We start from the raw sequence: 24,182 nt of genomic DNA, 5'->3' as shown, positions 1-24,182 counted from the left end.
AGTTTACAACATTTTGAAATTTCAGTTGTACATTATTACTTGTCTGTCACCATATAAGTGTGTCCCTTCATCTTTTGTCCCCACCCGCCAACCCCCTTCCCCTTGGTAACCACTGAACTGTTCTCTTTGTCTGTGTGTTTATCTTCCACATATGAGTGAAATCATCTGGTGTTTATCTTTCTCTGCTTGGCTTATTTCACTTAACAGAATACCCTCAAGGTCCTTCCATGTTGTTGCAAATGGGATGATTTTGTCTCTTTTTATGGCTGAGTAGTATTCCATTATATATATATGTATGTATACCACATCTTCTTTATCCAATCATCAGTCAATGGGCACTTGGGTTGCTTCCACGTCTTGGCTATGTTGAATAGTGCTGCAGTGAACAGAGAGGTTCAAAAGTCTCTTTGAATTGTTGATTTCATGTTCTTTGGATAGATACCCAGTAGTGGTATAGCATCTTTCTCTCAATTTTGCTGTGAACATAAAACTGCTCTAAAAAAGTAAAGTCTTAGGGAAAAAACTCACTGAAAAGATTGAAAAAAAAACCCAGTATAAGTGATCTCAAAAATCCAATATATACGTAGCCACTAAATAAATATTTAACTAAAAAAAAAAAAAAAGACTGAGGCCAGCCCTAGTGGCCTAGTGGTTAAGTTCGGCACCTTCTGCTTAGGCTGCCTGGCTTCAGTTCCTGGGCACAGAGCTACGCCACTTGTCTGTTAGTGACCATGCTGTGGTGGTGTTTTGTATGTGGCTCACGTACAAAACGAGGAAGATTGGCAGTGCATGTTAGCTCAGGGTGAATCTTCCTCAGCAGAAAACAAACAAACAAAACAGAACAAAAAAAGACTGAGAAGGAGACAGGCTGAAATAGAGGGTGCAGCAAATGCTAAGACTCTGATGTGGGAAAGGAATTGGTGCATTTTAGGAAAGGAAAGGAGGGCTCTGGGGCTGCAGAGGGCAACTCAATCTTCTGTTCTGGCTCCTCTTCCTCGTAAATGTTGGTCCTGGGCCTCCACCTCTTCTTGCCGCACATTCTCCAGGTGCAGATGACCCACATCTCTAGCTCCACTTGGGCCTTTCCTGAGTTTAGATTTGGATATGTCCCTGTCTACAGGATATCTCCTCTGAGACGTTTGGTAGGCACAAAAACATGACCAAAGCATGACCAAAGATAGCTCTTTGTCTGCATTACTTTCCACCCCCACCCCCATCTACTTTACCTCCAAGGCTCTCCATCTGCGTAAATGGCACCACTATTTCCTCAGCTGCTCAAAGCAGAAACCTCCACATCCAACCCACTGGCAAGACCTAGGATCCTCTGTCCTTTTGTATAGCTCCCAAATCTACCTACTTCTTTCCATCCCACTATACTTATATGTTATATATTATCCTATTCACAGTAAACTTAGAAGTGCTCCTATTCCTCTCCTTGCAGGTGACCACTGTAACACCTTACTGTGTGTTCTTACACACTCCTAACTATTCATTCAGTTGAGTGCCTGTTACCCGCCAGTTCTAGGTGCTGGAGTCAAAACAGTGAACAGTAGAGAAAAATACCTGCTTTAATGAAGCTTACATTCTAATGGGGAAGACAGACTATAAGTAAATAAATAACCATATAACGTGTTAGGTGTTGACAAGTGCTATGAAGTACAGCAGGGTAAAGAAATAAAATGGAGAGGGGAGGGAAGGCAACTGGGTACTGGTGTTATTTTACCAAGGGTGGTTAGGGACAGCCTCTTGGACAAGGTGACATTTGAGCAGAGATCTGAAAGAAGTGATAGAGTGAGCCAAGGGGCTGTCTAGAGGAAGATCATTCCAAGGAGAGGGAACTAGAAATGCAAATGTCCTGAGACAGGAAAGTGGTTGATGTGTTACAGGAATGTCTAGGACCCCAGCATGGGCTGGAGTGGAAAGATGGAGAGGAAAAAGTTGAAGATGGGTCTAAAGTTGCTAGGCAAGATCATGTAGATTTTATTCAGAGTGAGATGGGAAGAACTGGAGGATTTTGAACAGATGATACGTTTTAAATGGCTCAGCTGTTATGAGAAAAGAGCATTAAAACAAATATGTATATATTGTTCAAACATAAATGAGGTATTATGTGTATTGCTTTACAATCTGCTTTTTTCCAAAGTGAATGTTTTAAAAACAAAATATGATCACGTTCTCTCTTTGTTTAAAATCCTTTATGGCGCCCCATTCCCCTCACAATAAAGTCTAAGGCCTTACAAAGCCCTCTCCAGTCTGGCCCCTGCCTACCTCACCAGCTCCCAAATCACAGAACTTCTTTTCCTGGAATGGGACGCAGGGCCTTCAAACTTGCTCGTCTGTTGGTCTAGAATCAAACTTTTTCCTTCCCTCCCAATTCACCTTGTCAGTGTATTTTCTAGATCCCATTTATTCATGCTTTCATTCATTTAACAAATATTTACTGAGGGACCTGCTATGTGCCAGGCGTGATAGGGACATAGCACTGAACAAAACAGACAAAAATTGAAGGCTTAAATTCTAGTAAGAGGAAGACAGGAGAAAACAATAAGTTAAAAAAATATATAAATATAAATATACAACTTTATATGTCAGATGGTGATACACCCTAAGGAGAAAAATAAAGCAAGGAAGGAGGGATGGGATATTGAGGGAAGGGGCTGCAATTTTAGATAAGGTGGCCAAGAGGAAGTCTCACTAAGAAAGTGACCCCTGAGCGCAAAGACCTGGGGGAGGTGAGGGAGTGAGTCAGGCAGCTTTTGGAGGAGAGCATTAGAGACAGAAAGCAAAGGCCCTGAGGCGAGAGCCTGCCTGCTGAGTTCCAGGAATAGTAAGGAGGCCAGTGTGTCCGAGTGTGTGGGGGCAGATGAGCTCTGGAGGCCCTTATAAGGACCTTGCCTTTTACTAGGAGTGAGATAGGAGCCATCGGAGCTTTTGGGCAGGAGAGGAGAGACATATTTGGACTTATATTTTCACAGCACTCCAGCTGCTGAATTGGGACTAGACTGAGGGAGACGAGGGCAGAAGCAGGGAGACCAGTTATGAGGCTCCTGTGAAATTCAAGCTAAGTGAGGATGATGGCTTGACTCAAGATGGCAACAGTGGAGACGGTAAAAAGTTGGTGGACTCTGAATCTATTTTGAAGGTAGAAGCACAGGATTTGCTGAAATATCAGATATGAAACATGCGAGAAAAAGAATATAGTCAAGGATGACTCCAAAGGTTTGGGCCTAAACAACTCAGAAGAATGGAGTTGTCACTTAATGAAATGAAGAAAAGTGTAGGATCAGCAGGTTTGGACAGAGGTTTCAGGAAATCAGTTTGGATGTATAGACATATAAAGTGTGAGATGCCTAGATACCTACTGGATATCCAAACGGTGGTATCAAGCAGGGAGCTGGCAATGGGAGTTTAGAATTCAGGGGAAAGGTTCAGGTTGAGATATAAACTGGAGTTGTCAGCATATGGAAACTAAAAGACTGGATGAGATCACCAGTGGGTTGATGGCAGATGGAAAAGGAGGTCCAAGGATGGAGCCCTGGGACACTCGAACAGCAGTTCTTTTTTTTTTAAGATTTTATTTTTCCTTTTTCTCCCAAAGCCCCCCAGGTACATAGTTGTATATTTTTAGTTGTGGGTCCTTCTAGTTGTGGCATGTGGCATGCTGCCTCAGCCTGGCTTGATGAGCAGTGCCATGTCTGCGCCCAGGATTCCAACCGGTGAAAGCCTGTACCGCCGAAGCGGAGCGAGAACTTAACCACTTGGCCATGGGGCCGGCCCCTCTAACAGCAGTTCTTAAACTTTTTGATCTCAAGATCCTTTTTCATTCTTAAAAAATTTTTGAGGATCACAAAGAACTTTTGTTTACATGTTTCATCTACCAATGTTTACTGTACTATTACATGTTATCATAAATAACATTTTTTAAAGAAAAGTAATGTTTTCTAAAACAAAATTCAGGGAGAAGTGTCATTGTTTCCCATTTCTGCAAATCTCTTTAATATCTGGCTTAATAAAAGGTAGCTGGATTCTAAGATCTGCTTCTGCATTCCATGTGATGCCATATCATACATCATGCAGTCTGTGGAACACTACTGTACACGATGATAGAATTTTGAGTCAAAAAGGCAAGTGATATTTTAGTAATATTCTGAAAATAGTTTTAACCTTATTACTCCCTGAAAAAGTCTCCAGAGTCCTCAGATTGCCCTTTGAGAACTGTTGTTCTAACATTTAGAAACTGGGATGATTTAGAAGGAATCATCAAAGGAGACTAAGAAGTTGCAGCCACGTTGACTGGAGGAAAATCAGAAGAGCCTGGTGCCTTGGAGGCCCAATGAAGACAATGTTTCAAGGAGGAGAGTAATCTGCTGCTGATGGTACAAGTCAACTGTGGACGGAGACTGACGACTGGATTTGGCATCATGGAGGTCATCAGGGACCCTGATAGAGGCAGTTTTGGTGGGGAGCAAGCACTAAAGTCTGACTGGAGTGGTCACAGCATAAAGGCCACTTCCTCCGGTCACTGAACCCCAGACTAGGTTAATTTCCCCCGAAATCTACTTGTATCTCTCCCCTATCTTCACACTTGACCTTCTTTTTAATAGTTTACCTGTGGTTTTTTTTTTTTTTTGAGGAAGATTAGCCCTGAGCTAACTACTGCCAGTCCTCCTCTTTTTGCTGAGGAAGCCTGGCCCTGAGCTAACAGCTGTACCCATCTTCCTCTACTTTCTACGTGGGACGCTTACCACAGCATGGCGTGCCAAGCGGTGCCATGCCCAGGATCTGAACTGGTGAACCTCAGGCCACCGAGAAGCAGAACATGCGAACTTAACCGCTGGGCCACCGGGCTGGCCCCAAGTTTATCTATCTTAATACCTCTCTTCCATTACATTTTAAGTTGTATGAGAACAAGAGATCAAGTCAGTTTTATTCACTGCTGCTCCCCCGACACATAGCATGTGCCTGGGACATAGTGAATGCTCATCTTCCCTAGTAAGCTTTTCAAGGTTTCTCAGAGATAGGGAACTGACTCCCCTTAGCTTACAGGGCACACTGCAAATCTCTCATCATATTCTTTCGGTCATCTGACCTTTCTTTTCCCAAAACAAGCCTTGCACTTTTATTGTTACTCTTAGTCCATTCGGGCTGCTAAAACACACTATCACAGGCTGGGTAGTTTACAAACAACAGAAATTTATTTCTCACAGTTCTGGAGGCTGGAAAGTCCAAGATCAAGGCGCCAGCATGGTCATGTTCTGGTGAGAGCTCTCTTCCTGGTTCATAGTCAGAACCTTCTTGCTGTGTCCTCACATGGCAGAAGGGGCAAAGGATCTCTCTGCAGCCTCTTTTTTAAGGGCACTAATCTCATTCATGAGGGCTCTGACCTCAGGACCTAATCACCTCCCCACAGCTCCCCCATCTCCTAATACCATTACCTTGGCCATTAGGTTTTCAACATCTGAATTTTGGGGGACACAAACAGTCAATCGATAGCAGGGCCCCATGCTTAGAAAGGCCTAATGCTTGGTTTAATGCTCCACTGATGCTGTCTTGAAATTATTAATAATTTTTGAACATGGGGCCTTGCAAATTAAGTAGCTGGTCCTGAATGAAATGATGTACATACAAAGTTGTGGAGCATAATTCTTTAATTTTGTCCCCTGTAAGTTCAAACAAATATTTATTGATTGATTACTAAGTTCTGACGTAGCCAAATGTAATGAGAGGAAGCCATGGCCACTCCTAGCAGGGGAGAACATAAGAGCAAAGACTCTGAAGCTAGTAACAGAATTGGGGTGTAGTTGGACAAGAATGGCCTTTTTTTTTTTTAAAGACTGGCACCTGAGCTAACATCTATTGCAAATCTTTTTTTTTATTCTTCTTCTCCCCAAAGCCCCCCAGTACGTAGTTCTATATTCTAGTTGCAGGTCCTCCTGGCTCTGCTATGTGGGCACCTCAGTATGGCCCGATGAGCCCTGCCATGTCCATGCCCAGGATCCAAACCGGTGAAACCCGGGGCTGCTGAAGGAGAGCGTGGGAACTTAACCACTTGGCCACTGGGCCGCCCGAGAATGGCCTTTTCAAGGTTTGTCTTTCTGTTGAAGGTTGTTCTCTCCCTTCATGGTCCTATTGCCCTTTGTCAGCATCTCTTCACTAGCACAAATTTTATTTTTCCTTTTTTTCCCCAAAGCACCCTGGTACACAGTTGTATATTTTTAGTTGTGGGTCCTAGTTGTGGCATGTGGGATGCCACCTCAAGCATGGCCTGATGAGTGGTGCCATGTCTGCACCCAGGATCCGAACTGGGGAAACCGTGGGCTGACGAACCAGAGCACAGGAACTTAACCACTCTGCCAAGGGGCCGGCGTGTTGCCACCCTCCTCCCCCTCCCCCGCCATAGTGCTTTGAATTATTTGAATTACAGCGGGCACCTTCACCCACAGATGCTAACTAGGGGATGAGCATTGTGCTGAGTGCTGTAGGGGATCCAACTCCTGTCATCCAGGAGTTTGCAGTTCCTGGGGAATGGGGAGATGTCAGTAGTAAATAGAAACATGTTGAGGGCAGGTCTCCCTAGCACCCTGCTTAGTGCTCAGCACCAAGCCAGCAGGATATTGTTGTCTTACATTATTTTGGATTTATAGGCCAATACTGAAATCAACCTTGTTCATCATCCCATAATGAAGGAGGAAAAACACCATTAGGGTTTTCTATACCAGGCTGATAGTGAATATGTAGTATGTTTCGTTCGTTTGTTGTTTTGTTTTGTTTTGGTTTTTTTTGGAGCACTCACCAGGAAGATAAGGAAGAGTGCAAATAAAATTCCCTAAATGGCCAGAGGGATAGGGATAGAGCCAGGTCCTCCAAATGTGTGTTTGAGTAGGAGGGGCAATCTCAGGAGGGGACACTGCTGTGGCATGCCCCTTGTCCTCCACCACGAGGGCTCTGGGTTTCCTCATCTGTCAAGTAAGGGGACAGCTTAGGTGATTTCTAGGAGGGCTTCCACCTACACTATGAGGTCTGTAGAGTCCGATTCTAGTTCCACTTTGCCTCAAGCAGTGAGCCTCAGTTTCTCCCTCTGTAAAACCAGGGAGTGGGTCTAGAGCACTTTTCTGGAAGCCTGTGACTAGGGAACACCTGTGGCACTCTTCAGAAGAGAGTGCCCAGGACTCTGCGTCGCCGCGCCCGGTCCCTGGGGCACCAGCCGGGGGTGGGACCTGCGCCGGCCGCGCCCGGAGACTCACCTGTGCGCGGAGCGGTGACTCACCTGCCTTCCGCCTCTCGCAGGCTGTTCCGGGAGTCACCGCTCCTCCTTCCTCTGGTTGGGGGTTGCGGGGGTTGGGTCACTCCGGCCTGAGCGCCCATTAGGGGCCTGGGATGAAGCAACTCTGGGGTGAATGACGGAGAGTAAGAGGTCCTGTTGAGGGTCCCGGTCCGGCGCCGCCAGGCCCTTTCGGTCGGGGGCTTGCCCCCAAAGCGAGGGCTGGGAAAGCAGGGCGGCGGCAGCGGGAGGCGCCGGGAAGAGCGCACCGGAGGGAGGTGCCGGGAAGGGCGGGCGGGGCCGGGGCCTCCGGGCGGGGGGCGGGGGCCGCGGGCGGGGGCGGGCCGGGGGCGGGGGCGACGGGCTGCCCATTTCCTCCTCTGAGCCGGACTGCACCGAGACAAAGCGGCGGCCGTCGGCTTCGGGCCTCGGAATCCTTTTGCGCTCGCCCCGCTCGCCGCAGGTAACTCTCTCCGCGCGGACGTGGGCTCCCGGAGGGCTCCTCAGCCTGGCCGCCCCAGGCCGGGCCCCGCGGGCGGGCGGGGCGCCGTCTCCTCCGCAGCCCCGCCGGGAGTCGGGCTCTCGGGGGCGCGGGTGGGGCGTCCGGCCCGCTTCCCCTGCGGGGGCCCGGGCCTGGGCCCTGGCCGGGCGGGCCGGCGGGGTCGGAGCTTCCTGGCGCTCGGGAAGTTGAGGGGCCGCAGCGGCTGGGGCAGAGCGAGCTGCAGGCCCGGCGGCGCCGCCGCGCTTCCTCTCGGGAAAGTTTCTCCCGGTTTCTAAACTTTGTTCGAGCGGACTCGGGGCGCGCGCCAGGCCCGCGCTGGGCCCCCTCGGCCGCCTTCCCTGTGGGGAAGAGTCTGCGCGCAGTTCTCGGTGCGCGAGGGTCCGGGACTGGAGTTTTCCAGGGAAGTGATGGTGTTTTCTGTGGTGGCGCCCGCTCCCCGCCCCCGAAACTTCCCGGTCTGGTGGACCGGACGTTTGCCGAGGCCGCACGCCCGCATTCCCGGCCGAGCGAATGCGAAAGTTGCAGTGCTCCCTTTCTTTGACACGGGCTGGTTGGGGCGGCGCGCCACGCCCGTGTGGACTTTCGGCGTGTACCGTGTTAACCTTTGTTGTGCAATTACTCAGACTTCTCTTGCTGGTTAATCGGACAGTCTTAACTCTGATTAGTCCTGGTTTTCACGAGTGGCATTAGGGTCTTTTTTGTTCACTTTTAAAGGAGTATGTGTGTGTGTGAAGCACTTGGAAAAACTGTTGACTGAATGCCTAACCTTGGCTTGGCCGGAATGGCTTCCCAATAATGCAGGCGGCAGTTGGCTCACATCCAGGATTGAGACCCTCTTAGGTCCTCTTGCGTCTTTGTAACGTTTTTTGGTGTTTGTTTTGTACAGAATTTACAATAATTTAGAAAAGAGTAAGATATAGTTAAGTCTCTAAGGGCGTTTCACATTTATGTTGAAGGAAATGATTACATCGTTGTATTGTTGCAACAGGATAGGCGTTTAGATAAGCTATTTTGTTTAGCAGTGATTTTTAAAGACCTACAGGAGTATGTTTCTTTAAGAAAATATGAATTTGTAAATCGAGTTAATTAGGATGTTATTTTGTCTTACAAGAGGAACAAATGGAGAAATTATCCAAAGCCTCTCCCCAATTATTTACTCTTCTTGACTTCTATTAAGTTAAAAAAATAATTTTTCTTCTTTCTTTTTTTGAGGAAGATTAGCCCTGAGCTAACATCTGCTACCAATCCTCCTGATTTTGCTGAGGAAGACTGGCCCTGAGCTAACTTCCTCTACTTGCCCATCTTCCTCTACTTTATATGTGGGACGCCTACCACAGCATGGCGTGCCAAGCGGTGCCAAGTCCACACCCGGGATCTGAACCGGTGAGCCCCGGGCCACCGAATCGGAACGTGCCGACTTAACCGCTGTGCCACCGCGCCAGCCCAAAAAATAATTTTTCATCTGATGCGGGGTCGGTGAGCCGAGGAGTCGAAAGAAAGATTTCTTAGACTCTTAAGATCTGGCAGTAGTGCTCTTTTATTTAGAGAGTAGAATAGCATGGGGGCAGGACCCATGGGCAGTCAGAGTTTCTGCTGCTGCTGCTTCTGCTGCCCCCGCTGGCAGGGGGACAGGGCCCATGGGCAGGCAGAGCCGCTGCTGCTGCCCCCGCTGGCATGGGGACAGGACCCATGGGCAGGCAGAGCTGGTGCGTGGGGACAGGACCCACGGGCAGTCAGAGCTCCTGCTCCTGCCCCCACTGGCATGGGGACAGGACCCATGGGCAGGCAGAGCTGGTGTGTGGGGACAAGACCCACGGGCAGTCAGAGCTCCTGCTGCTGCCCCGAGTTGAGGGTTAGGGCTAAATTTAAGACATAGGTATATGATTCATCTCTTTACAAGACAAAGGAAAGAACATGAAAAAAAGTTAAAATGGTATCAGTGCAGGTGGGGTCTGGTCATTGGGTGATCCCATGACTTTTAGACAAGAATCAAATCGGATTAAGTAGAGGTTAGAAAGGTTAGACGCCACCACCCTAAACCAGTTACATGAGATTGCCAGACAGCAACCAACTTAAGTTCTTGCCTTCCCCATTAAGAGTTTCTAGGGATAAGGTCATCTCTCCTCTTCTTCCTGGTACAGAGAGGGAGGCACCTTTTACAGATAGAGATTTACCTTACAAATGTAAATGTGTCCCAACAAGGGCAAGTTCCATTCCCCAGAGCCTCCTTCCCTGTCCCAGTTTATCGAAAGCAATCAGCCCAAAGCAATCCTGATGCCAAAGAGACATATCCTGGGGTGGCCAATTTCGGGTCCCTACAAGGTCATCCCCCCTTCCTTCACAAGTGCAAATGTCTCTCAAAAGGGCAAGCAAAATTCCAGTCCTCGGAGCCTGCTTCTCATCTGTAGTTTTAAAAATAACCAGCCTAAAATCCTCATCACATCCACCTTTTTTAAAGGCTCACAGATGATTAAGATAGGATCTCTGCTCCCAAGAGCTCAAGGTCTAATAGGGAAGGCACACAACCCCAGGTGTAGTGCAAGGCAGACTGTGATGCGTGCTGTAATAGTACTGGTAAAAAACTTGTGCCTGGGTCAAATCTGATAGAATACTAACAATAAGAGAAACTTGTGGAAGCATGGAGAGGGGGCTGATAAGTTTTGTTTGGATAAAGCCAGGAGTGGGTGGCGTTTGAACTGGATGAAACATGAGTAGAATTTTGTCAAGGGAGGAAGCATAAAAGGGCAAAGGAGTTTGTGGAATTGTGGTATAACTCTCTCCTGGTTTTGGCTCTTTCTTCTCAGTCTTTTTTATTTCAGTCCACTCCTACCCAAGATTCTACCCAACATATCTCAGTCCTTCAGACCATTGATCCTCAGTCCATCACCCTCACTCCCATCAGTGACATCTCGTTCCATACCATGACTTAGAGATCAGGGCTGCCCTCTCCCTTCAAGTTGAGAGTCACTTCTCTGTGCAGTCTCCCTGCCATCAAACTTATGTGCTAAAGTCCAAGCTTCTATTTTGAGTGCAGGTGTCTCACCTGACCCAAATGGTCACCTGTGCACCAGAGAGCTGCTTGGGTGTCCCAGGGGCTTCTCAGACTCAACATGCGTCTCAAAATGAGATGCCTTTTTCTTCTGGAGACCTGAACCAGATGTGGAGATCAGTAACTGGTAGAGTCCTGGAATTTCTTTGAGAAAGTAACAATATTGTGAGAGATGACAGACAGACCTGGTTTTGAGGGTGATGGTGTGTCTGCTAGTGGAGTTCTGGATGAGGGAACAGGGTCCTCTGCTTCTGTAAAGGTCCTGAGCAGGAAAGAACTCCATGTGTTTAGAGACCTAGGAGAAGACTTGTATAGCTTGAATGCTTTTGGGCCGAGGAGAAGGCCTCACATGAGATTGCCAGGGAATGCCAGGTCACATGTTTGGATTTTATTCTTAGAGCTGTAAGAAGCCATTGTAGGGAGTTTCATGATCTGATTTCCTTTTTAAGCAGATCACTCCTTTTAGTGCTTGTAAGGCTTGTATACAAGTGGAAAGAGGGAGTTGAGCTAGGAAGATGGTGGGAGTGAAGGTAGTAGGGATGAAGAGATCTGTAATTTGGAGAAATGAGAACAGGCCTTAATTATGGGTTGGATGTAGGGTCCTAGGCTTATTTGTAATTGTTGTTTCCTTAGTGATGCACACTGCTCCCCCCATGCCCTCCCCCCATTTGTATGTCATCCCTTTCATGAGGGGCTTTAAGTCATGTCTCAAGACTCAAGTTAGCACTTTCCTTTCTGATAGCAAACATCTTCTCACCAGGTAGTATACTCCGTTGTATTGTACCTTATTATTGATGTCCTTGTTTGCCTGTCCTGCTAGAAAGTGAGCCTGTGAGCTCCTTAAAGTTAGGGACTGGTAGCTTTAGCCTTTCATGGTACCTGGCCTGGAGGGCAAATTAGATGCTTGTTGAATGAAGGAGGAAAAAGTCTTATCTGTTTGGAGTCTAGCTTGTGGGTGGAACTACGACAGATGAGACGGCAGATTATGGAGGGCTCCCAGTACCAAATTGCTGTTTTCGCCAAGTTCAGAACCATCTCCATTCCATTCTTTCTCCTTTCCACTAAGTTCTAATCAGAGGTGAAATCCTCTCCATCTGGTCTTCATCTTACATAAATTCCTTTTTTTTGGTTCTGCTTCCCTAGTTTAGATTATCTTTTTATCTTTGAACTGTTGAAACTACTTGTAGTTCTCTGCATAAATTGTCCTATTGTTTGCTTTGGTGCCTTTTTCATATTTTTTTCTTTGCCTGTAGCAGCCTTCTTTTTCTCATCCATCTGACAAACTCATTTATTCTTTAAAACCCACCTTAGGAGTCACTGCCTCTGGGTTTTCTCTTGGGTCTCAGTACTCCTTGAGTGCCTTGTACATATTCTGTGGTTGCATCTTTCATATTATTTGGTAAATATTTTTATGGATGACTTCCTCCCAGCTAGGGTTTCTGAGAAATGTTGTCTAGGTCTTTATTTTTAATAAAATTTTTAAAAATTAAAGTATAATGTACATTTAGAAAAGTGCTCAAATCATAAGAATATCTGCTTAATGAATTATTTGAGTGGACACCACCCATATTCACCATCCAGATCAAGAAACAGAAAATAACCAGTACTCCAGGAATCCCATTTTGTCCCTTTGCAGCCACTACCCGCCCCTCTGCTCCCTTCAGTTTTTTTTAAGATTGGCACCTGAGCTAACAACTGTTGCCAATCCTTTTTTTTTTTTTTTTTTTTTTAGTTCTTCTCCCCAAAGACCCGCAGTACATAGTGGTACATTCTAGTTGTGAGTGCCTCTGTTGTGCTATGTGGAACGCTGCCTCAGCATGGCCTGATGAGTGATACCATGTCTGCGCCCAGGATCTGAACTGGCAAAACTCTGGGCTGCCGAAGCAGAGCACGCAAACTTAACCACTCAGCCACAGGGCCGGCCCCTCCCTTCAGTTTTTAGTCTGAGAATCTGGAACATTATGGTTGCTCCGTAAGTGTTTGCCAAAGTTAGTTGAATTTCTTCCTATCTTCCTCTCCAGCATTCAGTCTTTTACATATAAGCAATACTCACTCTCATTTGAGAAATTGCTGTCTTGTTCCTGCACTGGTCAGACTCTTAGATTGGCAGTCAAGGCCTTCTAAGTTCTTGCCCTAACTTCCTTTTTCAGCTTTAATTTTTACTGTAAAGTGTTGCCACAGGTCTTCTGCATCTGCCAGGCATTTGTACTTCTCTGACACAAATACTTTCCATCAGTGAAGGCTGATTAGCATGCATTTTCCATTGATACATTGATCATCATTGCTGAAAGTGATGTTTAATTTGTCTGAAATTCTAAAATTTGTACCTGGTTATGACATTCTCACTCACTATCCTGTTTCTTTGTGTATGTGTGGTAAAATGTACATAACAAAATTTACCTTTTTTTTTGGTGAGGGAGATTGTCCCTGAGCTAACGTCTGTGGCAGTCTTCCTCTATTTTGTATGTGGGATGCTTCCACAGCATGACTTGATGAGCAGAGTGTAGGTCTGCGCCAGGGATCCAAACCCGTGAACCCTGGGCTGCTGAAGTGGAGTGTGCGAACTTAACCACTATGTTGCCAGGCTGGCCCCCAAATTTGCCATTTTTATGTGTACACTTGAGTGGCATTAAGTACATTCACATTGTTGTGCAGCCATCACTCACTGTCCATATTCAAAACTTTTTTCATTTTCCCAAACTGAAAATCCATATTCATTAAACAATAACTCTCCACTTCCCCTCCCTCCAGTCCTCTGGCAACCACTGTTAGAGTTTTTGTCTCTTTGAATTTATTACTATAGGTACCTCATATAAGTGGAATCATGCAGTATTTGTTCTTTTGTGACTGGCTTATTTTACTTAGCATAATGTCTTCAGGGTTCACCTGTGTTGTAACATGTCAGAATTTCCTTCCTTTTTAAGGCCAAATAGTATTCTGTTATCCATGCATCTGTTGTTGGACACTGGGGTTGCTTCTACTTTTTGGCTATTGTGAATAATGCTGCTGTGAACATGGGTGTACAAATATGTGTTTACGTCCCTGCTTTCAGTTCTTTTGGGTATATACCCAGAAGTGGAATTTCCAGGCCATATGGTAATTCTATGCTTAAATTGTTTTTTTCTTTCCTTTGTCCCCCCAAAGCGCCCTGTTACATAGTTGTGTGTCCTTCTAGTTGTGGCATGTGGATGCCTCCTCAGCGTGGCTTGATGAGCAGTGCCCTGTCCTCGCCCAGGATCCAAACTGGCGAAACCCTGGGCCTCCAAAGCGGAGTGTGTGAACTTAACCACTTGGCTGGCCCCTATGCTTAAATTTTTGAAGAATGGCCATACTGTTTTCCACAGTAGCTGTGGTGTTTTACATTCTTACCAGCAATGTATAAGGCTTCCAGTTTCTCCACATCCTCACCAACACTTGTTATTTTCTGGCCTTTTGTTTTTTTATAATAGGCATCCTAATGGATGTGAGGTGGTATTTCATTGTGCTATTTCATTGGGGTCGGCTGGCCCCACAGAAGTTTTTAATTTTGGTCAAGTCCAGTTTATCTATGTTTTCTTTTGTTGCCCGTGCTTTTGGTGTCATATCTGAAAAATCATTGCCAGGCCAGCCCCCGTGGCCGAGTGGTTAAGTTTGTGTGCTCTGCTACGGCGGCCCTGGGTTTCGCTGGTTGGGATCCTGGGCGTGGACGTGGCACCGCTCATCAGGCCAGGTTGAGGCTGCGTCTCACATGCCACAACTAGAAGGACCCACAGCTGAAATATACAGCTATGTACTGGGGGGATTTGGGGAGAAAAAGCAGAAAGGAAAAAAAAAAAAGGATTGGCAACAGTTGTTAGCTCAGGTGCTAATCTTTAAGAAAAAATAAATAAATAACTAAAAAATCATTGCCAAATCGAGTGTCCTAGAGCTTTTCCCGTTTTTTTTTTCCCCCTCAGCTGAACTGGAGATACCTTGAGGGTAGGAACCAAGTTACCACTGTAGCCACTTTACCCTTCAGCACAGTGAGCACATGGTGAGCAAGAAAAACTTAGAGAAAGAATTTTGAAAAAGTACATTTAAGAGGTTATAGTAAACAATAGTTATGTGGTCGGATGTTTCCTGCTATTGCTAATTTGTCATTGATTATATGTCTATTATCTGATGAATTATGATGATGACATGCTTTTAGGAGCTTTTTATCTTAGGAGTCTCAATTCAAGAGGTTAGAGTTTGAACTTTGTCATTTGTAATGAATAAGATGATTTATAAAGGATATTTATTTTAACTTCTAATGTGATAAAATGTTAATTTATCTTTTCAGTTTTGGAACGCTGGACAGGACATGTTTTTAATTCATGTTAAGTGAGTAAAAGCAGTGAATTAGTTCAGTATTTAGATAGCATTAAGTTGCTGATTTACCTTCCTTAAGACTCTTCTGGACCATAAATTCTTTTACTAGATGCTAAGCTCCTTCAAGGCAGTTACATTCTTTTGTATCTTTCTGTCTCCTATGATACCTGACTCATTTCTAAACCCATAGCAGATACTATTCAAAAAATACTGAATTAGTTATGGTAGATATATTTGTGCTCTATATAGGATTGTGCTGGTTGATGGGGGGAAGAGGGGGAGCTTTACATCCAGTTTATTAAAGTTTTTTAAAGTAAAACTCACTCATATTTATATCACCTAGAGATAAACACTTAAAATTTTGGTGTATATCCTCTAATAGTTTTTCTGTGCATGTATATTAACTATATATAACTTTATAAAAACTAGATTTTACTTTATGTGCTCTTTTGTAATCTGTCCACTTATCATAATTTGAGCATGTCCTCCTTTATCTAAAGATTAACCTTTATTTTATGTACCCCTAAGAAAAAAGAAACACTGCCAAATAAACTGGGAAATGCCATCAATTGTAAGACACATCTAGATTTTAGAAACTTAAAAATGTGAACTATGTATGCTTTAGAATCGATGAAATAATGATTAATCACACAATGCTAATATAGCAATTTTTTTTTTTTAGATTTTTAAATTTTTCCTTTTTCTCCCAAAGTCCCCTGGTACATAGTTGTGTATTTTTAGTTGTAGGTCCTTCTAGTTGTGCTGTGTGGGACACCACTTCAGCATGGCTTGATGAGCGGTGCCATGTCTGTGCCCAGGATTTGAACTGGCGAAATCCTGGGCCGCTGAAGCAGAGCATGCGAACTTAACCACTTGGCCATGGGGCTGGCCCCTCATTAAGTACATTTACAGTGTTGTGAAGCCATCATCACTCTCCATTTTCAGAATTTTTTTGTCATCCTAAACCTGAACTCTCTACTCATTAAACAATAACTCCCCATCCTCCCCTCTCCTCGGTCCCTGGTAACCTCTATTCTACTTTCTTTTTCTATGAATTTGCCTATTGTAGGTACCACATATGAGTGGAATCATATATTTGTCCTTTTGTGTCTAGTTTATTTCACTTAGCATAATGTCCTCAAGATTTATCTGTGTTGTAGCATGTGTCAAAATTGCTTTCCTTTTGTTTTTCTTAATTTTTTTTGTTGTCGTAAAATGCACATAACATAAAATTTACCATCTTAACCGTTTTTAACTGCACAGTTCGGTGGTATTAAGTACTTTCATATTGTGCAACCATCACCAACATCCATCTCCAGAAGTCTTCATCTTGCAGAATTAAAACTATACCCATTAAACAACTACTCCCCGTTCTTCCCCTCCCTCAGCCTGTGGCACTCACCCTCCTGCTTTCTGTTTCTATGAATTGACTACTCTAGGTGACTCATAGAAGTGGAATCATACAGTATTTGTCTCTTTGTGGCTGGCTTATTTTACTTAGCATAATGTCCTCAAGGTTCATCCATGATGTAGCGTATGTCAGAATTTCCTTCCTTTTTTTATTTTTCTAAGATTTTATTTTCCTTTTTTCTCCCAAATCCCCCCAGTACATAGTGGTATATTTTTAGTTGTGGGTCCTTCTAGGTGTGGCATGTGGGATGCTGCCTCAGCATGGCCTGATGAGCGGTGCCATGTCCGCGCCCAGGATCCGAACCGGCAAAACCCTGGGCTGCTGAAGCGGAGCGCACGAACTTAACCACTCGGCCACAGGGTCGGCCTCAGAATTTCCTTCCTTTTTAAGGATGAGTAATATTTTATTGTACATATATATGTATATACACACCATAGTTTCTTATCCATTCATTTGTTGATGAACACTTGGGTTGCTTCCACATTTTAGCTACGGTGAGTAATGCTGATATGAACATGGATGTACAAATATCTCTTCAAGACCCTGCTTCACTTTTTTTGCGTGTGTATACCCAGGAGCGGAATTGCTGGATTATATGGTAAATTTATTTTTATTTTTTGAGGAACTCCTATACTGTTTTCCACAGTGACTGTACCATTTTACATTCCTACCGGCAGTGCACAGGCTTCTAATTTGACCACATCCTTACCAACACTTGTTATTTTCTGTCTTTTTGGTAGTAGCCATACTAATGAATGTGAGGTGGTATCTCATTGTAGTTTTGATTTGCTTTTCCCTAATCATTAGTGATGTTGAGTATCTTCTTATGTTTATTGGCTGTTCATGTATCTCTGGAGAAATGTCTGTTCAAATCCTTTGCACATCATCAGGTTATTTTTTTGTTGTTGTTGAGTTTTAGGAGTTTCTGTATAATCTGGATTTTAATCCCTTATCATGTATGTGATTTCTCAAATATTTTCTTCTGCTTTCTGGTTGCCTTTTCACTGTTGATAATGTCTTTTGATACACATAAGTTTTTATTTTGATGGAGTCCAATTTATCTATTTTTTCTTTTGTTATTGTTACCTGTGCTTTTGGTGTCATATCCAAGAAGACATTGCCGAATTCATTGTCAAACTTTGTGAAAAATTGTGAAACTTTTGCCCTGTGTTTGTTCTAAGAGTTTTATAGTTTTAGCTCTTATATTTAGGTCTTTGATCCATTTCGAGTTAATGTTTGTAAATGGTATTAGGTTAGGATCCAACTTCATTCTTTTACATGTGGATATCCAGTTTTCTCAGCACTATTTGTTAAAAACTAACTATCCTTTCCTTATCGAATGGTCTTGACACCCTTGTTAAAAATCATTTGACAATGAGAGGGTTTGTTTCTGGACTCTCTGATTCTATTCTGTTGGTCTATATTTTTGTCTTTATGCCAGTACCGCACTGTTTTGATTATTGTAGCTTTATAGTAAGTTGATGCCAGATTAGCTTGTAAAGGTAATAATATTTTGTACATTTTTATTCTGTGGTTTCGTTGTTAGGTACATGCTGTTGTGAAAATAAAACAAATTCGTTTAACTTTTCTATATCTTAATTGTGGAGGTGATTATACAACTGTTTGAGTTCATCAAAAACTCATAGAATAGTACACCAGAGTGAATTTTACTGCTACAAAAAGTGAGAAAATAAACAGGTAAAAAAGAAATTCATTCAAAAAATATATTTTTTGCAGCTTTGACCTATGGAGATAAATAAATAGTAAAAAACATGAAATAAATTATTCTTTCTGCTTTCCCAGCCCAAATCATTTTTTCCTCATGAATGACTGTGAAGCCACACACTTAGAAGTCTTAAAGAAATTTTGGTTATATTGTTCATGTTGGAGGATTTAAGACTTATTAGTACTTCTGTTTTCTCTTAAGAAAAGCATCTGGGAGAGTCTAACAGAGCAACAGTTTCTAAAATTTGCCCAGGTGCTGGTGCTCTTGCTTTCAGACCCTGAGGGTGTAGCTTGTGTGGCGTGGTGGTCTGCTCAGCCCTCCATGTTGTGGGCCTGGGCTGAATGGGCTAAACATTCAGTGGACAGTCTGAATGAGGAAGTGGACAGTCTGGCTTGACTTGCCCTGTCTCATGCTGTTTTCACTTGCGAGAGCACTATAGTAAATTTATCCTTTTTTTTTTTTTTTTAAAAGATTGGCAGCTGAACTAACATCTGTTGCCAGTCTTTTCTTTTTCTTTCCTCCTTCTCCTCAAGGCTCCCCAGTACATAGTTGTATATTCTAGTTGTAGGTCCTTCTGCTTGTGCTATGTCGGACGCCGCCTCAGCATGGCCCAATGAGTGGTGCCATGTCCGCGCCTTGGTTCTGAACCAGTGAAACACGGGACTACAGAAGAGGAGCACACGAACCCAACCACTTGGCCATGGGGCCAGCCCCGTAAATTTATCCATTATTGGAAGTTCAAAATGTGGAGAAATAACCACGCTTCAAAATAAAACTTCAACATTGCCCTTTCTCTATCAGAGCCTCTAAATATTCATTATTTTCTTTAGTTTATTCATAACTCTCAAACTTTTGCTTCTCCATGTACAAACATACCCCCCAACCGCATTTCTAATGGAGCTTGAAATTAGCATGCGTTTCTATTTGCTTGTTGATGGACTGTCATCTAGCAACCCCATTTTTTGATTGGGATTTAATTTGTGCTTTTTCACTGGCTGCAAGTTTGGATTCATGCATATAATGTAAATACAGTTCCGAAGGCAACTTCTAACATTTATTCTGACATTTGTAACAAAGATTTGATCATTTGGAATGGGTATTGTACAAGTTGTGTGATTTGATTTTTAAAATCTGTTGTCATCTGTTCCCATTGTAGTAAAAGAAGAGAGGGATTATATTGTGGAAGTTATAATTTTCATCTGTAAGAATTTTTTTTAAAAGACTTTGAGGGCTTTACACAAAATCATTTGCAGTAAATTTTTATAGTGAATAATTGAATCCACTTTGTTAAATAAGTGATCGTATTCCTTAATAGCTAATTTAAAGGCTAGTTCTTTCCTGATTGCTTAGTCTGGCTAAGCCATTTCATTATTGAGCTTTGGATTTCCTTCATTTTCCTGTTCTGAGATTTCATTATTAAATATTATTATAAATAAGAGGATCATAATTGTATTTTGAAAATATTTTATTGCTATGGTTTATTTTGTTAGTATTTGACATTATGAATTGAAGATATGAGTTGGAAGCCTGGTTAATTATCAGGTTACATAATCCTGGTTTATTAACCAGGTTGGACTACAGACTGTTCTTAAAACTGAAAGTGCTGTCATAACTCATAAAACACATTCAGTGTGGCCCATTTTAAGTGACATGAAGGATAGGAGCCTTTGCTAATAGTCCATTTGCCCTGTGCAGCTCCCATGCATGCTTTCTTTTCAAGGCAAGATGCATTGTTACTATTCTCTCATGGTATGTTGAATATTTCATTATGTTAAATATTTCAGCATTAATCCAGACTCTTAATCATAGTTTGTGAAAAATGATCGTGCAGTGAATAAGGCAGAAGCTGAAGGGGTAAATTACTATTACTGATGAGTCAGTGTTCATGGAGGTTTTCTATTCCTGAGGATCTCTAAATTGGCAAAGGTTTCTTATAATCATCTGTTATCATTTTCTTGCTTCCTTGGACCTGGGGTCATCATGTTCTCAGAAAAGCTCTGGACTGACTTTGAAGTGTATCTATAGAAGCCTGTCATTTTGCAGAGAAGTGGCTAAGCGAAATGTGAGCTTGATCCCTTGAGAGGAGGGGAAAACACACAAGGAAATGGAAGACGGCAACCCTTCAGAGAAATTTAAGCTTCTCTGGCGTCATTAAGACCAGTGAAAGATGTGATGTTTTCTAGGTATCTTTATTGAGTCAGGGTCTAAAGCAGTATTTAGTTTGCTATATCTCAGTTGTAATGGGAAGGATCAGTTAAATACAATGCATGCATTAAAAAATCTGCCTTTCATGAGGCCTTTCCTGTGGCCGAGTTCGTGTGCTCCGCTTCGGCAGCCCAGGGTTTTGCCAGTTCGGATCCTGGGCGCAGAATGGCACTGCTCATCAGGCCGTGCTGGGGTGGTGTCCCACATAGCACAACCAGAAGGACCTGCAACCAGCATATATAACTATGTATCGGGGGGCTTTGGGGAGAAGGAAAGAAAAAAAAAAAGATTGGCAACAGATGTTAGCTCAGGTGACAATCTTTAAAAATAAAAAATCTGCCTTTCAAAGCAGATGCTGGAGAGATATTAACAATGTGTAAGTCACTGTTGTTAACTTCAAGGAGTTTACAAACTAGTGAGATTAGCTTTATTAATATCACTGATCTGTAAGAACTAGCAGAGTATACCCATTTTTGCTAATCTGTAATGAGAGACGTTTCTTCTTTCTTTCCACATTTGTCAGTGTTGTTAGATGAAACCTAAAACAGTGAGCCAATTCAGTTAATCATTTATAGAATGTTATTAGATGAAAGTTACCATGCTCAAAAAAGCCATGGTACTTGTGCTGACAGGAGCTCTCACTTTTATGGGAGACACACACTGATACAGTGCTGTGTGGCAAGTGCTGTGATAAAGGTGCTTGTAAAGTGCTGGGGGACCACAGAGAAGAGGGAACAGCTCTTTCTGTGGAAGCAGAGACGTTAGTGTGAGTCTTGAAGGAAGATGAAAAAGTTTGGAAGGGTGCTCTGGGCAGAGGAAACAGCTTGTATAAAGGTCTGGAGACAGGCACGTGCATTGGAGAAGAGTTTTATGGAATGGAAGCAGGTGATGAAGCTGACAGGCTCTTTTGCGGGTCGGGTTTGTTTGCAGGAGTTTTGGCTTCATCCTGTCTGGCGGGGAAGCAGTCCCAAGTGTTTTTCTGAGGGAAATTGACCCTATGATGCTAACTGGGGCTGTCTGGAGGATGATTGGAAATGAGAAGACTCCCAGATATTCTAAACCAGGACCTAGGCTAAAGCCTTGAGAACGGGAAGGGTTAGTAGAGTGAGATGTTTACTGAGGTAGAGAGGAGGGCGAGAGAAGAGGAAGGAAAGTGGGGCCTAGACTCTCTCCGTCTTGAGTACCTGGTTTGGTGGAGCTCTGGTGAGTGGAGATGGGGGGGGCCACAGGGGGAATAGATTGGGAGGAAAATGCTTGGTTTGGGGCCTGAGTTTGAAGAACTCAGCTCTGCAGTTGCGTGCATGGAAAAATCCTTTAGACTGGCTGCTCTGGCCGGGAAGGCACTTGCTAGCTGCTTTTGGCCTTCACTATAGTAACTGTAAGAGGTGGAGTTTGCGCCTTTGTCTTTGGATTTTTTTGGGTGGGGAGTGTTTCAGGATTTCTCTAGTAACTATTATTAACAATAATAGCTGAATGAGTCCACAGTATTTTTGAGTTAGGAAAGATAAAGCCCAAACCTCTAACGTCTTCTTAATTTCTTTTTTCATTTTTTTTTGTTGAGGTAACATTGGTTTATAACATTATGTAAAGCCTTCTTAATTTCTTTGCTTATCTTTCAGCCTTATCTTCTGCCAGTTTCACTCTTCATCTTCTGTTTTTCACTCACACTTCTGGTTCTTGGAAGTTGCCAAAGTTCTGTGGTGCCATTGTCTCTTCGCACAATCTGAAACAGCTGCCCCCCCCGCCTCCATCACTTCCCCAGGAGGACTCCCTCCGGGGTGCTCCTCTTGTGCACTGATGGAGCACTTTACAACTTTATACTTTCTGTTGTATTATGACTATTTTCCTCTCTAGACTGTATTTTCCCCTAACTTTTTTTTTTAAATCTTCAAACGTACATAAAAGTTGAAAGAATAATACAATGAGCATTTCATTCATCAATTCTTCTAGATTCACCAATTGTTAATATTTTTCAGATTTGCTCAATTAATCTATATAAACTTTTTTTCTGAGGCATTTGAAAGTGAACTGCAGCCGCCAGGGTATTTCACCCTTAAATTCTTCAGTATGTAACTCCTGAGGCTGGGACATTGGCCTTACGTTACTACAATATCACACAAGAAATTTTGCACTGATATGATAACATTACGTAATTCCTTTTAAAGAGTAGTCCAAGAACCAGTGTTGGCTCCCTGAGAACTTGTGAGAAATGCAGACTCTTTTGTTCTACCCTACACCTACTGAATCAGAATTTTCTTTTAGCACGATTCCCAGAACTATTGATCTCCTGTACATTTGATATTCATATTCAGTTCCCGCAGTTGTCCCAGTGATGTCCTTTCTGGTTTTTTTAAAAGCCAGGAATCAATAAAAGATCACATGCTGCATTTAGTTGTCTTTCTCTTAAGTTTTAAACTTAAGTTGTCATTTCTCTTAAGATTTCCAGTCTTTTCTCTCCCATGGCACTGACACTTTTGAAGAGTTTAGGCCAGCTTTGTAGATATGCTACAGTTTGCATTTGTCTGATTGTTTCCGCTTTTGGCAAGAATACTACTTACGTGATGATGTACCTTTCTCAGGGCATTGCAACAATTGTCAGGTTGTTCCACTGATGGTGATGCTAAGTTTAAACACTTAATTAAGTGACATCTTAGTTTAAACACTTTAATCAATTAAGTGGGGTCTCCCAGATTTCTCTGTTGTAAAGGCACCTGTTCCCTTTTGTACTTAATAATTAATTGCTGTGATTATCTGGTAGGAATTTCTAATTAGTCTCTGTGTCCCTGGCACCTATAGCAGGATCTTGGGATGTGGTAATTGGTCAGTCGTTCATGAATGAGTGACAAAATAGGTCATCAAAAGTTTATACTACAGTACAAGTTTTAGAGACAGTTCTTGTTTTCTCACACAAGTCTGAGTAACTTCCTAGACTCCAGTCAAGTTTAGGCATATTTCTCTGGCTCTCCAAGAAAAGTACAGTCCTCTTCCTGTGTGCTTCTCCTTAGCTATATGAAAAGTTTCTCTGCCTTTTACTCATTGTTCTAAAACAAAGGCTTCTTTTCCCTTTTGTCTCTTTTCTCTTGTGCCTCCAGTCCAGATGCTGGTTTCATCTTCTTTGCTTTTCAGACCAGAGTCATCCAGTTTCTTAGGGAAACAGAGACTTCCTGTGCATTCATAATCAGTTGTCTGTTATGAGGGCTTAGTGCAGTTTTCTATTAAACACTCTTCCATTGTTAATGGTCTTGACCCATTTAGGGTGGAAGTTAAGGAAATGAACGTAGATATCCAATCCATACTGTAGTCACTTCAGCAGCTTAGGCTCTTTTGTTTTTGTTTTTCCCTTCACTTAATCTCTCACCTCTTCTTGCTCTGTGCTCCAGCCACGTTGGCCTCCTCTTTCTCTAAGTCCTGGGAGATGCTGCCTCGCCTTTGTTACCTCTGCCTGTGGTGCTGCTCCTCCAGATGGTCACGTGACTGGCTCTTCCTTGACTGAAGGATTTCAGCTCAAGTGTTATCAAGACAGAATGGCCCTCGGAGGACCATACCTAATTCCATTATCATTACCCTGCTTAATTTTCTTCCTAGCACTGATGTTGTCTTATTTGTTTACTTATTTATGCCATTACATACATGTAGTGTATGTTTTGTGGAGGCAAGGGTTTTTTGGTTTTGTTTTTTGCTGTCTGGAATAGTGCCTAT

The 24,182-nt window shown here is 43.2% G+C and overlaps 1 protein-coding gene and 1 long non-coding RNA gene across 9 annotated transcripts in view; one reads left to right on the top strand and one right to left on the bottom strand.

The window, feature by feature from the left end:
• The window catches only part of LOC139046263 (uncharacterized), a 47,862-nt gene extending 40,331 nt beyond the window's left edge, over positions 1-7,531 (bottom strand). For 2 of the 4 annotated variants that reach the window (XR_011506104.1, XR_011506105.1), the window contains exon 1: positions 7,245-7,380. This is a non-coding gene — a long non-coding RNA (uncharacterized lncRNA). Of the gene's footprint in view, positions 1-7,244 lie in introns of all 4 variants that reach the window. The other 2 variants (XR_011506106.1, XR_011506103.1) reach the window with 2 other exon arrangements.
• Positions 1-24,182, top strand: part of CTNNA1 (catenin alpha 1) — a 311,563-nt gene that overhangs the window by 122,536 nt on the left and 164,845 nt on the right. Inside the window, exon 1 of one of the 5 annotated variants that reach the window (XM_044780566.2) lies at positions 7,587-7,724. The exons of the other annotated variants lie outside the window; for them this stretch is intronic. The gene's annotated coding sequence lies outside the window, so the exon portion shown is untranslated. Of the gene's footprint in view, positions 1-7,586; positions 7,725-24,182 lie in introns of those variants that run through there. 5 annotated transcript variants of the gene reach the window in all.

The sequence above is a fragment of the Equus asinus genome, chromosome 9 (assembly GCF_041296235.1).
Source record: "Equus asinus isolate D_3611 breed Donkey chromosome 9, EquAss-T2T_v2, whole genome shotgun sequence".
NCBI lineage: Eukaryota > Metazoa > Chordata > Mammalia > Perissodactyla > Equidae > Equus > Equus asinus.
The sequence above is the reverse complement of the archived record's forward strand: the minus strand, read 5'-3'. Positions and strand labels throughout refer to the sequence as shown.